At 35.6% G+C, this 18,737-nt stretch overlaps 1 long non-coding RNA gene across 1 annotated transcript in view; it reads right to left on the bottom strand.

Annotated features, from left to right (window-relative positions):
- Positions 1–18,737, bottom strand: part of LOC123333728 — a 312,273-nt gene that overhangs the window by 147,343 nt on the left and 146,193 nt on the right. The gene's annotated exons all lie outside the window — the stretch shown is intronic.

The raw sequence follows: 18,737 nt of genomic DNA on the forward strand, positions 1-18,737 counted from the left end.
TGCAACATCCCAGGCTTCCCTCTCCTTCAACATCCCCCAGAGTTTGCTCAAATTCATGTCCATTGAGTAGGTGATGCAATTCAACCATCTCCTTCTCTGTCACCCCCATCTTTCCCAGCATCAGAGACTTTAATGAGTTAGTTCTTCACCTCAGGTCGCCAAAGTATTGGAACTACAGCTTCAGCATCAGTCCCTCCAATGAACATTAAGGACTGATTTCCTTTAAAATGGACTGGTTTGATCTTGCAGTCCAAGGGACTCTCAGGTGTATTCTCCAATACTACAGATCAAAAGCATCAATTCTTTGGCGCTCAGCCTTCTTTATGGTCCAACTCTCACATCCATACATGACTACTGGAAAAACCATAGCTTTGACTAGATGGATCTTTTTTTCAACGAAGTAATGTCTCTGCTTTTTAATATACTGTCTAGCATTGTCATAGCTTTTCTTCCAAGAAGCAAGCATCTTGTAACTTCATGGCTGCAGTCACCATCTGCAGTGATTTGGGGGGTCAAAGGAAAAAAAAAAAAAAGGTTGTCACTCTTCCCATTGTTTCCCCATCTGTTTGCCATGAAGTGATGGGACCAGATGCCATGATCTTAGTTTTCTGAATGGTGAGTTTCAAGCCAGATTTTTCATTCCTCTTTCACTTTCATCAATCGGTCCTTTACTTCCTCTTCATTCTCTGGCATAAGGGTGGTATCATCTGCATAGCTGAGATTATTGATATTTCTCCCAAAAATCTTGATTCCAGCTTGGGCTTCATCCAGCCTGGCATTTGCTTGATGTACTCGGCATAGAAGTTAAATAAGCAGGGAAACAATATGCAACCTTGGTGCACTCCTTTCCCAATTTTGAACCAGTTGTTCCATGTCCTATTCTAACTATTGCTTCTCTGCCTGCATACAGGTTTCTCAGGAGGCAGTTAAGGTGGTCTGGTATTCCCATCTCTTGAAGAATTTTCCACAATTTTTTGGGATCCACACACTCAAAGGCTTTAGCATAGTCAATAAAGCAGAAGTAGATGTTTTTCTGGAACTCTCTTGCTTTTTCTATGATCCAATGGGTGTTGGCAATTTGATCTATGGTTCCTCTGCTTTTCTAAATCCAACTTGTACATCTGGAAGTTCTTGGTTCACATACTGTTGAAGCCTAACTTGAAGGATTTTGAGCATTACCTTGCTAGCATGTGAAATGAGTGCAACTATGTGGTAGTTTCAACATTCTTTGGCATTACCCTTCTTGAGATTGGAATGAAAACTGACCTTTTCCAGTCCTGTGGCCACTGCCGAATTTTCCAAATTTGCTGGCTTATTGAGTGCAGCACTTTTATAGCATCATCTTTTAGGATTTGAAATAGCTCAACCAGTATTCCATCACCACAAATTTCAATAAAAAATAAGATTTTTATTTTTATAAAAATTTATAAAATTTTTATTTATAGCTCAGCTGGAATTCCATCACCATATTTTATTTCAATAAATTTTTATTGAAATCAACTATACTTCAACAATTTTTTTAAAATAAATTGTTTGGCAACATGTTATGAAATATTCTACACTTGAACATTAAAAAAAAAATAATCTGCAAAAATTACCAAAAAAGTTAACATCAATAATTACAAAAAAAGAAAAATTAGATATTTGCTATGCCCAGAACTTTAGGACTACCTATATTATATACTTAGAATTACTTGAACCTCTAAATCTAAACACATTTCACCCTATATATTCTCCCAAGATAAGTGAATGTGTAAAATTTTAAAATCTGACAGAGAATTTTTGGTTTAAATTAAGTTCTATGCCATTGTTACATGCAGTTATGACTTTAATATTACTAATCTGTTCCACTGAGGTTATATTTTTATTTTGAAGAGATATGGCAATGGGCAAAAAAGTGTGGAAGAGTAATATTAGTAAATGCCAATGAGAGCTCCATGAACAATTATCATAAACTAGAAGAGTTGTAAGTTATTATTTTCCCTTGCATTTATCAGACATTATTAAAAAATACTTATTAATTAGAAATAAGGCCTAGGTTGGTAGCATATTCTTCCCTTGTCTCATGAGTTCAGTTCAGTTCAGTTTAGTCGCTCAGTCATGTCCGACTCTTTCCGATCCCATGAATTGCAGCACTCCAGGCCTCCCTGTCCTTCATCAACTCCCGGAGTTCACTCAGACTCACATCCATCGAGTCAGTGATGCCATGCAGCCATCTCATTCTCTGTCGTCCCCTTTTCCTCCTGCCCCCAATCCCTCCCAGCATCAGAGTCTTTTCCAATGAGTCAACTCTTCGCATGAGGTGGCCAAAATACTGGAGTTTCAGCTTTAGCATCATTCCTTCCTAAGAACACAGGGCTGATCTCCTTTAGTTACTGTTTAGCAAACACACACACAAAGTCTTGTGTAGTAACATGTACTTGTGTTCTATTTACTATTAAGAGTACAGAATCTATAAAGCTGCATCTTAACATATAGATTTCTACATGATATAATATGTATCTCAGGCTATGTCTAAAATGTGGAATGCAGCCACCAGCTCTGCTGTTTTTTTTAACCTCATCTTATTCATTTAGAAGGGAGCACAGAAAGGAGCATGAGCAGACAGAGTGCCCCCACAAGACCCTCTCTTCCCTTCCTCTCCTCCTTCCTTTTTCTTTCATTTACAAGTTCATCTCTCCCCTGCCTCAATCCTGCCCTGGCTCAAATTCTGTTCTCATTGTAAGCTCTCTAAAGGCAAGAACAACGGTTTATTTGTTTAGATCTAGATCTAGGTAGTGAGCTAGTTCACATAATGGATTAATAATAACACCAAGAATAATTTTTCAGATAAATTTATGACAATAGTGAGAAATTAAATAATTTTAAAAAATATCATTCTGTCAACATGTTGTTGAGCTGGTATTTGAACCAAGGCAAGGTGATTCTGGAGCCTGTTCTTATGTTCTTTATGCGCATTGCCTCCAGTTAATAATGGTTGAATTAAAAAAAAAAAATTCCATCCCAACAAATATCTTTTCCTTTTCTCTCAACTCAGCCAAATCCTCTCTCTCTTGAAATCTTCATTCCAGTGTTTTCCTGCATTCTCTCCCTCCCTTGTTGACCTCCCATATTTACTGCTCTTAAACAGAATTCTGTCATTTCTATTGCCACATATATTTGGCCTCTATTGATTCTTAAAGACTATAAAACATGTTTACATGGTACTTAGGAAATTTTCTAATATCTATACACACAATTACACTTATATTCCAGCTATATTATAGTATTATATATTATATATAGTTGTTTGTATCCTGAAGCATATAGCAGGATTGAGATACATAGAAATGACTATTTCTATAGTATAATATGAAAAGCTGTCAAAAATTACTTCAAAAATGATTTATTTAAACAAATAATGTATGGTATAAAATATGTAAATTTTTTACTTCCAACTTTACATAAACAACAAATGTTTAAAATTAGGCATATTGCCAACACTTACTACTTTAGAATTTACAGTTATAATAAATCTCAGAGCAAAATACTTTTTGGTTACAAGAGCAAGCATATCAACTCATGCCATTTTTCTTCATTCCATCTATGTGCTTTGCTGTATAAGCAAAAAATGCTCTATTTGGATGTCAGAGAGAACATGAATAAAAAGGCATCAGCTACTCCATGTGTATAATAAGCTGAGATTATGAAGCCAACAGAACATCTGTTTTTCCTGTGAGGTAGTGACAACTTAAACTCGAGTTGCAGTGGTCTGCTATTAGCTATCATTAAAGCTGGTACTGACTGCCCATGTCATCTCTCATTATGAAGCTGCATTAACTCATCATTTAATTCCATGCCCTTTTCAAATCATACCCTTTAATGTTAATTTCACAAAATCATTCTAACACTTTTAAAATACTGTAAATCCTCTACATTTATCATGTGATGATGAGATGTATTAATTTGAGGGGAAATAAAAGTATCTCTATATATGGAATAAATGTAGCTTCTCTATTGACTCTCCCTTTCCCTCTTGTCTTCTCCCACCTTCACCAGAAGATGGAAAGATATTGACTTACTTTAAGAAGCTAATCACAAAATTATTTACATGCTCACTCCTAAGAGAAGTGCATTTACTTCCCAATCTATACAATGTTGATTATGCCGTGTGCACATTAGCTTCCTCTCTTCCTTCCTCTTACATACCGTTACACTTATGCCACATCCTATTGGCTTATGCAGCTGTAATACTATTCCTATTAGTGCAGATGTTCGTAATTGCACGTTTTGTTTTCATTTGAAAACATATGCCACTTGAAGTCAGTGGCCATCTTTCCATGAGTTGAACATACTGCCTTGTTCCAAGTATATGCTGAATATGGTAAAAGAGCAATTTACAGAAAAATCAATTGTTCCTAGGCATATGTAATAGAGTAATGTAAAAATACATGATTTGACTGGATATAGATGTATCTTATAAAAACTTATACTTTATAGACTCTTATAGGATGTAAAGATGAACAGCATAGCAGTTTATAAGAACACAGGTTTTCTGCATAACATTTCATAGTGGAATGTTCCCTCTGAATTATTTTTTCAAGTAAACTCTGTTCTAACAATATTGTGAGTTTCTAGATTCATTTTTATGATACCCGAAAGTGCTCTCAAAAAGGCAAGCATGCCAATGAAAGGCAGAATGGATGTTACTTGATATTTTCACCTTAAACTTACTGTAAACTTCACTGCTTTAGTGATGTTTAGAATTAACATAACAGTGTATAGAATTAACACCTATATTTAAGTCACTATAACTTGCTATGTTGTATACTAAAAAGCAGTTGGGAGGTAAATTTATGTTCTTTTCACAACATGCCAGATATAAATGTTTATAGCACTGTATTCATGAAATTATATACATAATGCATAAAGAAATTCAACAAAGAAAACACATGAAATAGTTGACATTCCTGAAAGCTAGCGATTTCACATGACTTATCATTTGTCACCTCATGAGTTAAATAATGGCATTTTAGCTCATCTAAGTATAACTCTCTCCTGAAGGGGATAGTTTATATTTTTACAATTATACAACCCTCATCTTATTCGTTTAAACAACTATCAAGCTAATATTTTAAGTAATTAAAATGTTCTGTTAAAATTTTTCTGCTTTATATTATTTATATTATTAACTATTTTTAATTTGTTAATGAAATCAATAAAGCATTGGACATCGATTTATAATGTCAAAAATAATGCTTTCACAGAATTTTTTAAAGATATTAAAATAAGCACATAATTTATCTTAATATACCATGCTATTAAAATTTGTATATTATTAATATTTTTGAAAACATCTACATAAAGAGTTATAAAGATCTTCAATCTGTTATCACAAGTGGTGAGCCATTAACTAAAGAATTGAGTTGATGATGTATTTCTGGAGATTTTAAAAAACTAATGACATATTCTTAAACGATAAGATAATTTGCACAGGTATTGGCATTTTCATGGTCTCTCAACTTAAATATTAATAAAGCAATGCTCAATTTATTTAGTTTTAAGATTCCTGGAAGTCACTCTGGTTTTCTAGATTAAAATTACATTAATATAAGACAATAGATAAAGAGAACACAGTCAAATGATGTGGATATTATGTCCAACTTATATTAGTAATTACTTATAAAAATGACTCTCAGAACTTAGGATTAGATGTGAATTCTTATTTCATAATTTACCAACTTCTTTACAACTCATCTTTCCTATGTGTGAGCTTGATTTATTTCTCAATTATTTCATCTTTATTAGTTAATAAATATTTAATTTCACTCTGATTTCCAGGCTGACATCTCTGTGTCTTCCTGACTTTTGGCTCTAAATAAAAATAAAAGCAAACAAACAACCCCCTCTCCCAGCCCCATATACACAAAGCCAAGGCCTGACATGATGTATATATAAAGCAAACTGTGAAGAAGACATTGCATGACAGCTTTCAGAATATTGTATACTGCTATTTCAAATATAAAACATATATAAATTGAGAAAGATTTTAAAACATCTGCATTTTTCTTAATGTCTTACCTTTGAAATAGAAATATACAATAACTGAAAGTTGTCACGCAATGTCACTTTTAGACACAAAATCTTTATTTCACATAAGGGAATTATTTATCACTTTATTACTTATACTTTGCTTCATCACCATATAACTTGGGTAGATTTGATTACTTGCTTTAGAAACAAAAGCTAAATAAGACTATTCAGTAACTAAATAAAAAACAAATCCACCTTTTAAGATAAACAGCTTTTCTACCCTAGCTATGCATATCACATTTTCAAGAACAATTTCTAAAACTGGATTCTTCATTAACATTGATTCACTTATTTTTCTTTTTGTTCTTAGAGAACCTATATGTTTCTCATTATGAAAGTATATATTGTGTATATGTACATATATACCCATAATATTTAATTTTATTGATATTTTCCTTTTTTATTATTATATACATATAATCTGGGTTTTAAAAATTCTCATATAATAAAGGAAATATATTTATTAAAAATCATATTACTGCTTTTTAAGTTTACTGTTAACTCAATAATATAATTCATGTAATCTTTCAGTATATAGGAATTATCAATTATAGTCAATATATTAGTATAATAAAATGCACATAAAATTTTACAAAAACCTTATAAATAATGACCATCATGTAGCTTCTTTTTTTAAGTAAAAGAATCTCAAAAACATACACACTAATTACTGTTTGTCTAAAACCTTTATTGAACTAAATACATCAGTGAATACTGGAAGGACTGGATAAACTGAAGTCTTATGTTCCTTCAGTAAACTAAAAAGGATCATTTGCAACATGCCATTCAAAACAGTTTTAATATATGTTATACTTAAACCCTAATAAATATATTTATCCTTCTAGATTTACAAAATATGATTTAATTTCATCTTTCCAGTTCAGAAGAAATAATTACTACAAGACTGTATATTGTCAGCTTGTTTATTTAATGTATATGCAGAACACATCAAGCAAAATGCCAGGCTGGATGAATCACAAGCTGAAAATCACGATTGCCTGGAGAAATATATCAGCAAATTCAGATGTGTAGATGACACTACTCTAATGACAGAAAGTGAAGAGCAACTAAAGAGCCTCTTGATGAGGGTGAAAGAGGAGAGTGAAATAGAGAGCTTAAAATCCACCTGATGCAAAGAGCTGACTCTTAAAAAAGACCCTGATGCTGGGAAAAGAAGGCAAAAGAAGGGGCAGCAGAGGATGAGATGGTTAGACAGCATCACTGACTCACTGGACATGAATTTGAGCCAACTTCAGGAGATAGTGAAGGACAGAAGAGCTTGTCATGCTGCAGTTAATGAGGCTACAAAGAGTCAGACATGACTTAATGATTCTACAACAAAGTACTTTAGAATTTATTCTGTCATCTTCATTTGCCATAATGAAACAAGTGAATATTGATCATGTTTTTAATGTGCAAATAAAACAGTATGGAATTGTATGACACACATTAGTTACCAGAGATCAGAACTGATATGGTTAAGTCAGGCATTTTCTATCTTCCTTCCCATAAGTGATTTTAAATAACACCTGCTATACAAACAAAGCTAGTGGAAGTGATGGAATTCCAGCTGAGCTATTTCAAATCCTAAAAGATGATGCTGTAAAAGTTCTGCACTCAATATGCCAGCAAATTTGGAAAACTTAGCAGGGGCCACAGGACTGGAAAAGGTCAGTTCTCATTTCAATCCCCAAAAAAGGCAATGCCAAAGAATGTTCAAACTACCACACGACTGCAATCAGCTCACACACTAGCAAAGTAAATGCTCAAAATTCTCCAAGCTAGGCTTCAACAGTACATGAACTGAGAACTTCGAGATGTTCAAGCTGGATTTAGAAAAGGCAGAGGAACTAGAGATCAAATTTCCAACACCTGTTGGATCATAGAAAAAGCAAGAGAGTTCTGGGAAAAAACATCTATTTCTGCTTTATTGCCTATGCTAAAAACTTTGATTATGTGGATCACAAAAAACTGTGGAAAATTCTTCAAGAGATAGGAATACCAGACCACCTGACCTCCCTCCTGAGAAACCTGTATGCAGTTCGAGAAGCAACAATTAGACCTGGACATGGAACAACAGACTGGTTCCAAATTGGGAAAGGAGTACATCGAGGCTGCATATTGTCACCCTGCTTATTTAACTTATATGCAGAGAACATCATGTGAAATGCCAGAATGGATGAAGAACAAGCTGGAATCAAGATTGTTGGGAGAAATATCAAAACTCTCAGATATGCAGATGACAGCACCCTTATGGCAGAAAGTGAAGAGGAACTGAAGAGCCTCCTGATGAAAGTAAAAGAGGAGAGTGAAATAGCTGGCTTAAAACTCAACATTCAAAAAACAAAGATCATGACATCCAGTCCCATCATTTCTTGGCAAATAGATAGGGAAACAATGGAAAGAGTGACAGACTTTATTTTGGGGGGCTCCAAAATTATGGCAAATGATGACTGCAGACATGAAACTAAAAGACGCTTCCTCCTTGGAAGAAAATCTATGACAAATCTAGACAGCATATTAAAAAGCAGAGATGTTATTTTGCTGACAAAGGTCCATCTAGTCAAAGTTATGGTTTTTCCAGTAGTCATATATGGATGTGAGAGTTGGACCATAAAGAAAGCTGAGCACCAAAGAATTGATGCTTTTGAACTGTGGTTTTGGAGAAGACTCTGGAGAGTCCTTGGACTGCAAGGACATCAAACCAGCCAATCTTAAAGGAAATCAGTCCTGAATTTTCATTGAAGGACTGATGCTGAAGCTGAAACTCCAATACTTTGGCCACCTGATGTGAAGAACTGACTCACTGGAAAAGACCCTGATGCAGGGAAAGAATGAAGGCAGAAGGAGAAGGGGATGACAAAGGGTGAGATGGTTGGATGGCATCACGGACTTGATGGACATGACTTTTCCAAGCTCCAGGAGTTGGTGATGGTCAGGGAAGTCTGGCTTGCTGCAGTGCATGGGGTTGCAAAGAGTCAGACATGACTGAGAGACTGAACTGAACTTCCTGATTCAGTTCCCAAATAGTATCAAGGGGGAAAAGTGAATTTCTAGAATTACAAATTAAGATAAAAATAATTTTATAATCAAATATTTTTATTTGAAGCTCACTTGTATATGACATTAAATTACAACTGAGTTCAACTTCAGTTCAACACCCAACTTCAGGGGGAAAAAATGGCTTATATTTTACCTCATAAAGGAAATTTCATTTGTGAACTATCCAACATCATACCTAAAATATTGCTCCAATTGTTTGATAATTAATATTAAAAATTCATACCTCTGTAATTACTTTCAGCCTGGCAATCACAAAGATAGTCTCATAATACCAGAGGCAGAATTTGCCCTACAGGCATTTGGGAGAATGCCAAGTGACTAGACTGGAGGGTTACTTAATTGTTCCTGAAATTAAAGATGAACAAGTTCTAAATCTATGTCTTATCATTGTCTCTGTATTCCTTGATAACCTTCCCCATCAGTATGTTAAGAGAAAATGTCACTTACCATGTGGTTCATAAATTACATTCTTTGGGCAACTCTATTCAGATTTGCTAACTTTCTGAGAGTGACAAAATTAAAAAGATTCAAAGAAAAAAATAAAATAAGCAAGGCTTGTTCAAAATAAAGTAATGCCTTCTCAAGTTGTTGTTGCTATTCAGTCACTAAGTTTATATGTTTCAAAAACATAGCTCAAATATATATAATAAAAAGATACATTCCAAAAGATCCATTCTAAAGAGAAAGGCAGACAATGTGTTATTGTTCAGTCTCTAAGTCATGTCTGATTCTTTGCAACCTCATGGACTGTGTAGCACACCAATCTTCCTAATCCTTTATCATCTCCCAGAATTTGCTCAAACTCTGAGCAATTTTATTTTTGAATCAACACAAATCTATAAAGTAGGCAAATCTCTAGGAAATAAATTCACCATAAAATTAATATACAGCAAAATCACCAACTCCACTGAGTTGGTGATGCCATCCAACCATGTCATCCTCTGCCATCCCCTTCTCCTGTCCTCAATTTTTCTCAGTATCAGGGTCTTTTACAATGAGTCTGTGCTTCACATCAGGCCACCAAAGTATTAGAGCTTCAGCTTCAGCATCAGTCAATCCAGTGAATATTCAGGGTTGATTTCCTTAGGATTGAGTGGTTTGATCTAAGTCCTATTGAACATATTATTTAGCATAAATTAAATGCCAACAAAACTAATCTTTTTTTAGAAATATGTGTATATTAAATTCAGTCATCAGATTTCAATGAGACATGTGTGTTTTCCCTTGCCATCATTTTATACAAGATAATATGGAGAGCACACAGGACATTAGAGGTAATTCTAAACACTCACCTTATTGTGCTATTTACTTTTCATTAGCCAAGTGGATTTCTCAGATATGAATCATCTGGTAAATATGTGCTATTCATTCTTGAGCACACATAATAATGAGTAGTGATAAAAGGAAAACAGAAACTGATAAATATGCTAACATTTATTGAATATTTTCCATTTGACATGCAATGCACAAGACAATTTTATACACCTTACCTAATTTTTCTGCCCAGTAAATAATAAAAATTAATATGTATTTTTTATATTGACACAATTTCATCCATAAAACCATATATTTAGACAGTAACAAAATGGCAAATCACATTCAGGAAGTATTAGCTTGCTAGTGCTGTATAACAATATGACTACAACATGACCACCTTCAGTTCAGTTCCATTCAGTTGCTCAGTCATGTCCAACTCTTTGCAACTCCATGGACTGCAGCACACCAGGCCTCCCTGTCCATTACCAACTCCCAGAGTGCACCCAAACCCATATCCATTGAGTTGGTGATGCCATCCAACCATCTCATCCTCTATCATCCCCTTCTCCTCCTGCCCTCAATCTTTCCCAGTATCAGGGTCTTTTCAAATGAGTCAGCTCTTTGCATCAGGTGGCCAAAGTATTAGAGTTTCAGCTTCAACATCAGTCCTTCCAATGAACACCGAGGACTGACCTCCTTTAGGATGGACTGGCTGGATCTCCTTGCAGATCAAAGGGACTCTCAAGAGTCTTCTCCAACACCACAGTTCAAAAGTATCTTAAAACAAAGCATATTTATTATTTCACAGTTGTGCTGGGTCAACAGTAGGTGTACAAAGTGGTAACCAAGGTGCTGATTGGATTTCTGTTCTCATCTGAGGCTTCACTGGGAAGGAATTGTCTTCCAACCTCATGTGGTTGCAGACAGAACTAGCTTCCTCGCAGGCTGCACTTGGTAGCTGCTAATCTCAGACCTTATGTGTGGCAGCACCCCACATGGCAACTTGCTTCTTTAAAGACCAAAAGAGTCTTTAAGCAGAAAGGAATTTACTTGCACCCCTGGGTTGCAACCATATATAGCATAATTACATACAGATAATTATCTTTGCTATATTCTATTAAGTAGAAGCAAATCATAGGTTCTACTGACATTCACAGGGAAGAATGACACAAGCACATTGAGCACCAGAAGGTGGACATCCTGGAGGCCACTCTGTACACCACACAGGCCTGGGGGTGGGGGTGGGGAGGGTGGTTTAGTCGCTAAGTCATGTCCGACTCTTGCGAGCCTGTGGACTGTAATCCACTAGGTTCCTCTGTCCATGGAATTTTTCCAGGCAAGAATACTGGAATGGGTTGCCATTTTCTTCTTCACCACTGACCTATTTAGCTCCAAATTTTGCATTATCTTCCTAATATAAATATATGTCACTTAACTGAGAGAATGCTCTTCTTTAATGACACAAAGGTCAAAGAGCCATACTATTAGGTAAGCTTTGAAATGATAGGAATTGCCTTTTGAGGGAATGTGTTTTGTAAAGCACAGATAAACAATTTTATTTTTGAATCAACACAAATCTATAAAGTAGGCAAATCTCTAGGAAATAAATTCACCATAAAATTAATATACAGTGATTGAAGAGAGAAGAAAAACAAAGTTAAGATAATCAGAAAATTCAGTGAAGGATATAATTAGTGCAATTTTGTTTTGGACATGAGCAATGCTTTACTTCAAGAAAAAATCCAAACTCCCATAGATAGGAACAATGAATTAAAAAGTATTTATAAACAGGGAGTAATGAAAAGTGAGAGTAATGAGAATTAATGAAAAAGCCAAATCTAAAAACATTTTTTTAAGGAAGAAAGTTAAATTCGGATTTACCAAAAATCTGTGTGTGTGTTGTTCTTTAGTACACACACACACAAAAAGACTCATTGAAAGGCTATTTTGATCTTTATTGGGGTGGTGAGCTCTATCACACACACACAAAGGTGTATATTTAGTGTTAAAAAGGAGAGGGAGGAAAGCTAGAAATCACCAAGTTGTAAGTTGTATCACATGTAAAAGCCCCCTGTTATACATAGTATAACAACATACAACAAAATTGATGTCAATTCCAGGTTTCAATATACTAAGAAGGCTAAATTACCCAGGAGAACCAACTACAGGGGGAAAAAAAAAGTAATAAATTCGAAAGTATTTTGAAGACAGAATTTATTTTATTCAATAAGTTTTGTCTTATGAAATCCTAGGCTCAAAAACAGGAGTTTATCTTTGTCATTATTGCATGTTAGAGACTACCGAGTGCCTGAAAAATCATAAATATCCAAAAGATATTTTTTCAATCTATATGGAGACTTGTCTTCATCAAAGTTCCAGATTCTAGAACAGTTTGGGAATAAATAGGCATTATGGTTCACAAGATATAGTCTCCCAATTTCAACATTTGGTTTATGCCTTTAAGAGCCCAAACATTACAAAATACATATGGTATATAATATGTATATACACTTAAGCATGTGTCCTTGGTAACAAAAGAGATATAGGTAATATACACACATTAAAGACACAATAAGTAAATCAGAAAAATTTTTCTAGCCTGAATTTGCATTATTTTCCGTTGAATTTAACATATATTTCTCCTGCTTTTTCCCTCTACTCTGTATTAATATTCCATTGCTTATTTCATTTTTTTTGATAGCATTTGCTTGCAGGAATGACATAGTTGAGATGATTCTTGGAAAACACAGAAATAAAGTGCTATGGAAGCTAAAAAAGGATTTTCAGTGTGTTCTATTTTGCTTTTGTTGCTGTTGTTGAGTATCTCTTACTTTTTTGTACTGATACTTCTTAGTTTCTGAATGAAACCGAAGATAATCAACAACTGAGCCCCACTTTTTCTGAACTCAAGAAAAAGGACCAGGTATGAAAGATCAACTCTGCTCTAGATTAGAAATTAGAGAGCTTTTAACAAAAAGAATAATGTGAAGACTTGAGAGGAAACTTCATAAATATCAATTCCCCTGGGTTAAAATGACTGCTTCAGAACTGCTTTAAATAATGTTTATATTACCAGGATGTGGCAAATATTTATTCAGTGTTAACAAAGCTTTTGTGATGCAGAACTGTTGATTCTAGGAAAAACAAAGGCTAGATCTCTCAAAGACTTTGAAAGTAAGCTATTCAAATAGATTCTTCAGTCAGTAGTTCCAAAAGTACATAAACACATCACATTAAATCATGATTCAAAAATCTTCTGATTGTATACACTTTGAGTATTTAGTATAAGTTTTATGTTGGTGCAAAATTGGAAGTAACTTGCATGCTAATAGGTGGGTTCTAATTTCAGGATACAGTCTTTAACAGTTGTTATTATTAAATGCAAACATCATAATTTTATTGACAAAAATTTCTTTAGAGTTTAGTTAGAATAATTTAGGTAGAATTACTAGTTTCATGGCACTGACTTTTCCTTATATGTGGTCAACTGCCACGTAATGAAGTCTCCAATGTTTTTAGTAAAGCTTCCTAATATCTCTACAAATATCTTCAACATGTTTTAAGTCATTTATATTGCAAAACATTTATCTGACTGTTGCTTATGCCAAAACAAATATCAAAAGAACAGTCTTTTCAATAAGCAGGGCTGGGAAGATTGGGTATTGACATGCAAAAAATAAATAAACGAACTTGAACTTCTACTTCACACTACATATAAAAATTAACTCAGAATGGATCGATGATCTGAATGCATGTATAAAACAAAAGAAAAATAAGTGTAAATCATTGTGCCTTTGTCTTAGACCATAGTGACTTAACACTGTACCAAAAGTGCAAGCAAGAACAAAAGATAAACAGGACATCATCACAATTAAAACTAGGTATTGTGTGCTAAAAGACACCATGAAGATAGTGAAAATATAATGCATAAAATGGGAGAATATTGTTGTAAACCAAGTATCTGATGAGGGACTTGTATCTAGGATATATGAAGAGCCATTATAACTTAATTTAAAAAATTAAAATTGTCAAAGGATCTAAATAGGTGTTTATACAAAGCAGATGTACAAATTATAAGTACATGAAAAGTTCAGTTATTTTGGTGAAGAGTATAAAAATTTCTCAAATGCTTGAACACAGAGCTTGCCACGTAACACAGCAATCACACATGTAGGTTTATACCCAAGTGAGATGAAAACATTCTTACACAAAAATTTGCATACAAATGTTCACATCAACAAATTCATAATAACCAAACTGGATCAAGAACCCAAATATCCATTAACTTATGAATGGCTAAATAATATGCTTCATAACTATATAATGAATTGTTATGTGGTAGTACAACCCACTCCAGTGTTCTTGCCTGGAGAATCCCAGGGACGGAGGAGCCTGGTGGGCTGCTGTCTGTGGGGTCGCACAGAGTCAGACACGACTGAAGCAACTTAGCAGCAGCAGCAGCAGTAATAAAGGAAGGGCTTCCCTGGTGGTGGCTCAGAGGGTAAAGCATCTGTCTGCGACGCAGGAGACCCGGATTCAATCCCTGAGTTGGGAAGATCCCCTGGAGAAGAAAATGGCAGCTCATTCCAGTACTCTTGCCTGGAAAATCCCATGGACGGAGGAGCCTGGTAGGCTATAGTCCATGGGGTCGCAAAGAGTTGGACACGACTGAGCGACTTCACTTTCACTTTCGGTAATAAAGGAATATAATACTGATGATATTACAATGGAAATGAACCTAGAAACCACTATGCTGAGAAAAAGAAACCATTAGTAGCTGCAGTGTAGCATTAGTCTCACAGTCATGCCCGGCTCTTTGCAACGCCATGAACTGTAGCCCATCAGGCTTCTCCAGGCAAGAATATAGGAATGGATAACTTCTTTGGGAGATCTTCCCGACCTAGGCAATCTACATTGCAAGCAGATTCTTTACCATCTGAGCCACCAGGAAAGCCCCAAAGAAGCCATTTCGTTGTAACTTTTAAATGAGTTGATGGTATGATCTTTAAAGTATCTCTCAATGTTGTTCAGTCTCTAAGTCATGTCCCACTCTTTGTGACCCTATGGATTGCATCACACCAGGTTTCACTCCTTCACGGTCTCCCAGAGTTTGCTCAAATGCACATCCATTGAATCAGTGATGCTATGTAACCAATCCATCCTCTGCCACTCTCTTCTACGTCTTCAATCTTTCCCAGCATGAGGGTCCTTTCCAGTGATTCAGCTTTTTGCATCAGGTGGCCAAAGTATTGAAGATTCAGCTCCATGAAGAGATGGGACCAAATGCCATGATCTCAGTTCTTTGAAAGTTGAGTTTTAAACCAGCTTTTTCACTATCCTCTTTCACCCTCATCAAGAGGCTCTTTAGTTCTTCTTCACTTTCTGCCATTAGAGTGGTATTATCTGCATATCTGAGGTTGTTGATATTTCTCATGGCAATCTTGATTCCAGCTTGTGACTCATCCAGCCCAGCATTTAACATGATGTACTCTGCATATATGGAGTGCATACATGGAGAAGGAAATAGCTACCCACTCCAGTGTTCTTGCCTGGAGAATCCCAGGGACAGGGGAGCCTGGTGGGCTGCCATCTCTGGGGTCACAGAGTCGGACTTGACTGAAGCGACTTAGCAGCAGCAGCACTCTGCATATAAGTTAATTAAGCAGGGTGACAATATATACAGCTTTATTTACTTCCTTCCCAATTTTGAACCAGTTCTTTCATGTAAGGTTCTAACTATTGCTTCTTGACCCACATATAGGTTTCTCAGGAGACAGGTAAAGTGGTCTGGCATTCCCATCATTCCACAATTTGTTCTGTTCCACAGTCAAAGGTTTTATTGTAGTCAATGAAGCAGAAGTCGATGCTTTTATGGAATTCCCTTGCTTTTGCTATGATCCAGCAAATGTTGGCGATTTGATCTCTGGTACCTCTGCCTTTTCTAAATCAGCTTGTACATCTGGAAGTTCTCAGTTCACATCCTGCTGAAGCCTAGCTTGAAGGATTTTGAACACGGCCTCACTAGCAGGCAAAATGAGTGCAACTCTCTGGTAGTGTGAGCATTCTTTGGCATTGCCCTTCTTTGGGATTGGAATGAAAGCTGATCTTTTCCAATCCAGTGACCACTGCTGAGCTTTCCAAATTATTGATATATTGAATGAAACACTTGAACAGCATTATCTTTTAGGATTTTAAATTGCTCAGTTAGAATTCCATCACCTCCACTAGCTTTGTTTGTAGTAATGCTTTCTAAGGTCCACTTGACTTCATACTTCAGGATGTCTGGCTTTAGATGAGTGACCATACTATTGTGGCGTTCTGGGTGTTTTAAAATGTTTGTGTAGTTCTTCTGTGTATTCTTGCTACCTCTTCTTAATGTCTTCCACATCTCTTATGTCCTTACCATTTCTGTCTTTTAGCTTTCCCATGCTTGCATGAAATGTCTCTGGATATCTCCAATTTTCTTGAAGCGATCTCTAGTCTTCCCCAGTCTATCATTTTCCTCTACTTCTTTGTATTGTTCATTGAAGAAGGTTTTCTTATCTCTCCTTGCTATTCCCTGGAACTCTGCATTCAGTTGGGTATATCTTTCCCTTTCTCCCTTGCTTTTCACTTCTCTTCTAGTCCAGCTATTTGTAAAGCCTCCTCAGACAACCATTTTGCCTTCTTTCATGTCTTTTTCTTTGGGATGGTTCTGGTCACTGTCTTCTGTACAATGTTACAAATCTCAGTCCATAGTTCTTCAGGCACTCTGTCTATCAGATCTAATCCCTTGAATCTATTTGTCACTTTCTCTGTATAACCTTAAGAGATTTGATTTAGGTCATACATAAATGGCCTAGTGGTTTTCCCTACTTTCTTCAATTTAAGCCTGAATTTTGCAATAGGAGCTCCATAGTCAGCTCTAGGTCTTTCTTTTGCTGACTGCATAGAGTTTCCAAGCTTCAGCTGCAAAGATTATAAGCAATCTGATTTCACTATTGACCCTTGATGATGTTCATGTATAGAGTTGTCTCTTGATTTTTGGAAGCAGGTGTTTGCTATGACCAGTGTGGTCCCTTGACAAAACTCTGTTAGCCTTTGCCCTGCTTCATTTTGCACTCCAAATCCAAACTTTCCTGTTACTCCAGATATCTCTTGACTTCCTACTTTTGCATTCCAACCCTCTATGATGAAAAAGACATCTCTTTCTGGTGTTCTAGAAAGTGTTATTTCTAGAGAGTTTACTATGTCTCAATAAACCTATTTAAAATATATCCATATATAGTTCATATTTGTGTTTCTATTTTAAACAGCACTTCATTTTGAATTATGTCTGTGCTCACTCATAAAATGCATGTGTTTATTTTGTATATTGATTATATCCAGATTGTTTCATGGAATTTGAATTTTTATTTTAACGGTAAATTTAGTGACTAATTCTGGAGGAAGAAATAGCTTTTACAATAGATAAATATGTGTTCATTTGTATTCTTTGAATCAGAGAAAACATTTAAGTTCAAACTGCTTACAGCAAAAATTCCTCTTCACTACAGACAACTATTAAAAGGAGGCCCTTGACATCCTTTCTTCCTGTCCTCTAATATTTTACTACCTCTCCATCATGTGTCTCAAATTCCCAAAATACATTTCACAGTTGCCTGTCATGCTGTAAATGGTGGTCACTCCAAAAGGCCACTAACTCTGTTAGCTATACTTCTTCTTCAGCAGTCCATCCCCATGACTGCTGAAGGAGTTTATACTCCTAATTGTATCTCTTTATCTCACTAGTTTCCAGATCCAGAAAACACTCACAGTTATCTACTGCAAAACATCACAATCTCTACTCTTAACTTTCCCTTCCCCTTCCTAGTCTATTTCCAAACCAAGTCTCCTCTAATCTTTTGTTTTATTCCAATGCAGTACAGGTGGAGGCAGAAAAGCACCATCCCCCTACAGTACAGTCCTTTATAGACCCATACGTCACCCCTCTCACATACCTGGAAAGTTTTATCTCCTGGGTTACTGCTACTCTATCATTAATCACACCTTAATTTTTGGTCATTAAAATATTCTCCTCATGATCCTTCCAATATTCTTGCCTCTCAAGCTTTTGAAACCCATTCCTCCAATAATCTTTCCTTTCTCTTTGCCTCAACTACACATGCTTCCACTCAGTCCCTGTGTCTTATAAATGCAAACCTTCCTATAACACAATTGCAAGCAACTATGCTGAGCACCATCTCCCATCCTTCAAGCTAATCCCCTTCAGTTCTCCATCCCCATCAATGCCTCTACCCTGACATAACTTCCAACCAATTTAACTTAAATCTCCCTCACTCTCCTCTGGATTTTATTCCACTGTG

The sequence above is a fragment of the Bubalus bubalis genome, chromosome 5 (genome assembly GCF_019923935.1).
Source record: "Bubalus bubalis isolate 160015118507 breed Murrah chromosome 5, NDDB_SH_1, whole genome shotgun sequence".
Taxonomy (NCBI): Eukaryota; Metazoa; Chordata; class Mammalia; order Artiodactyla; family Bovidae; genus Bubalus; species Bubalus bubalis.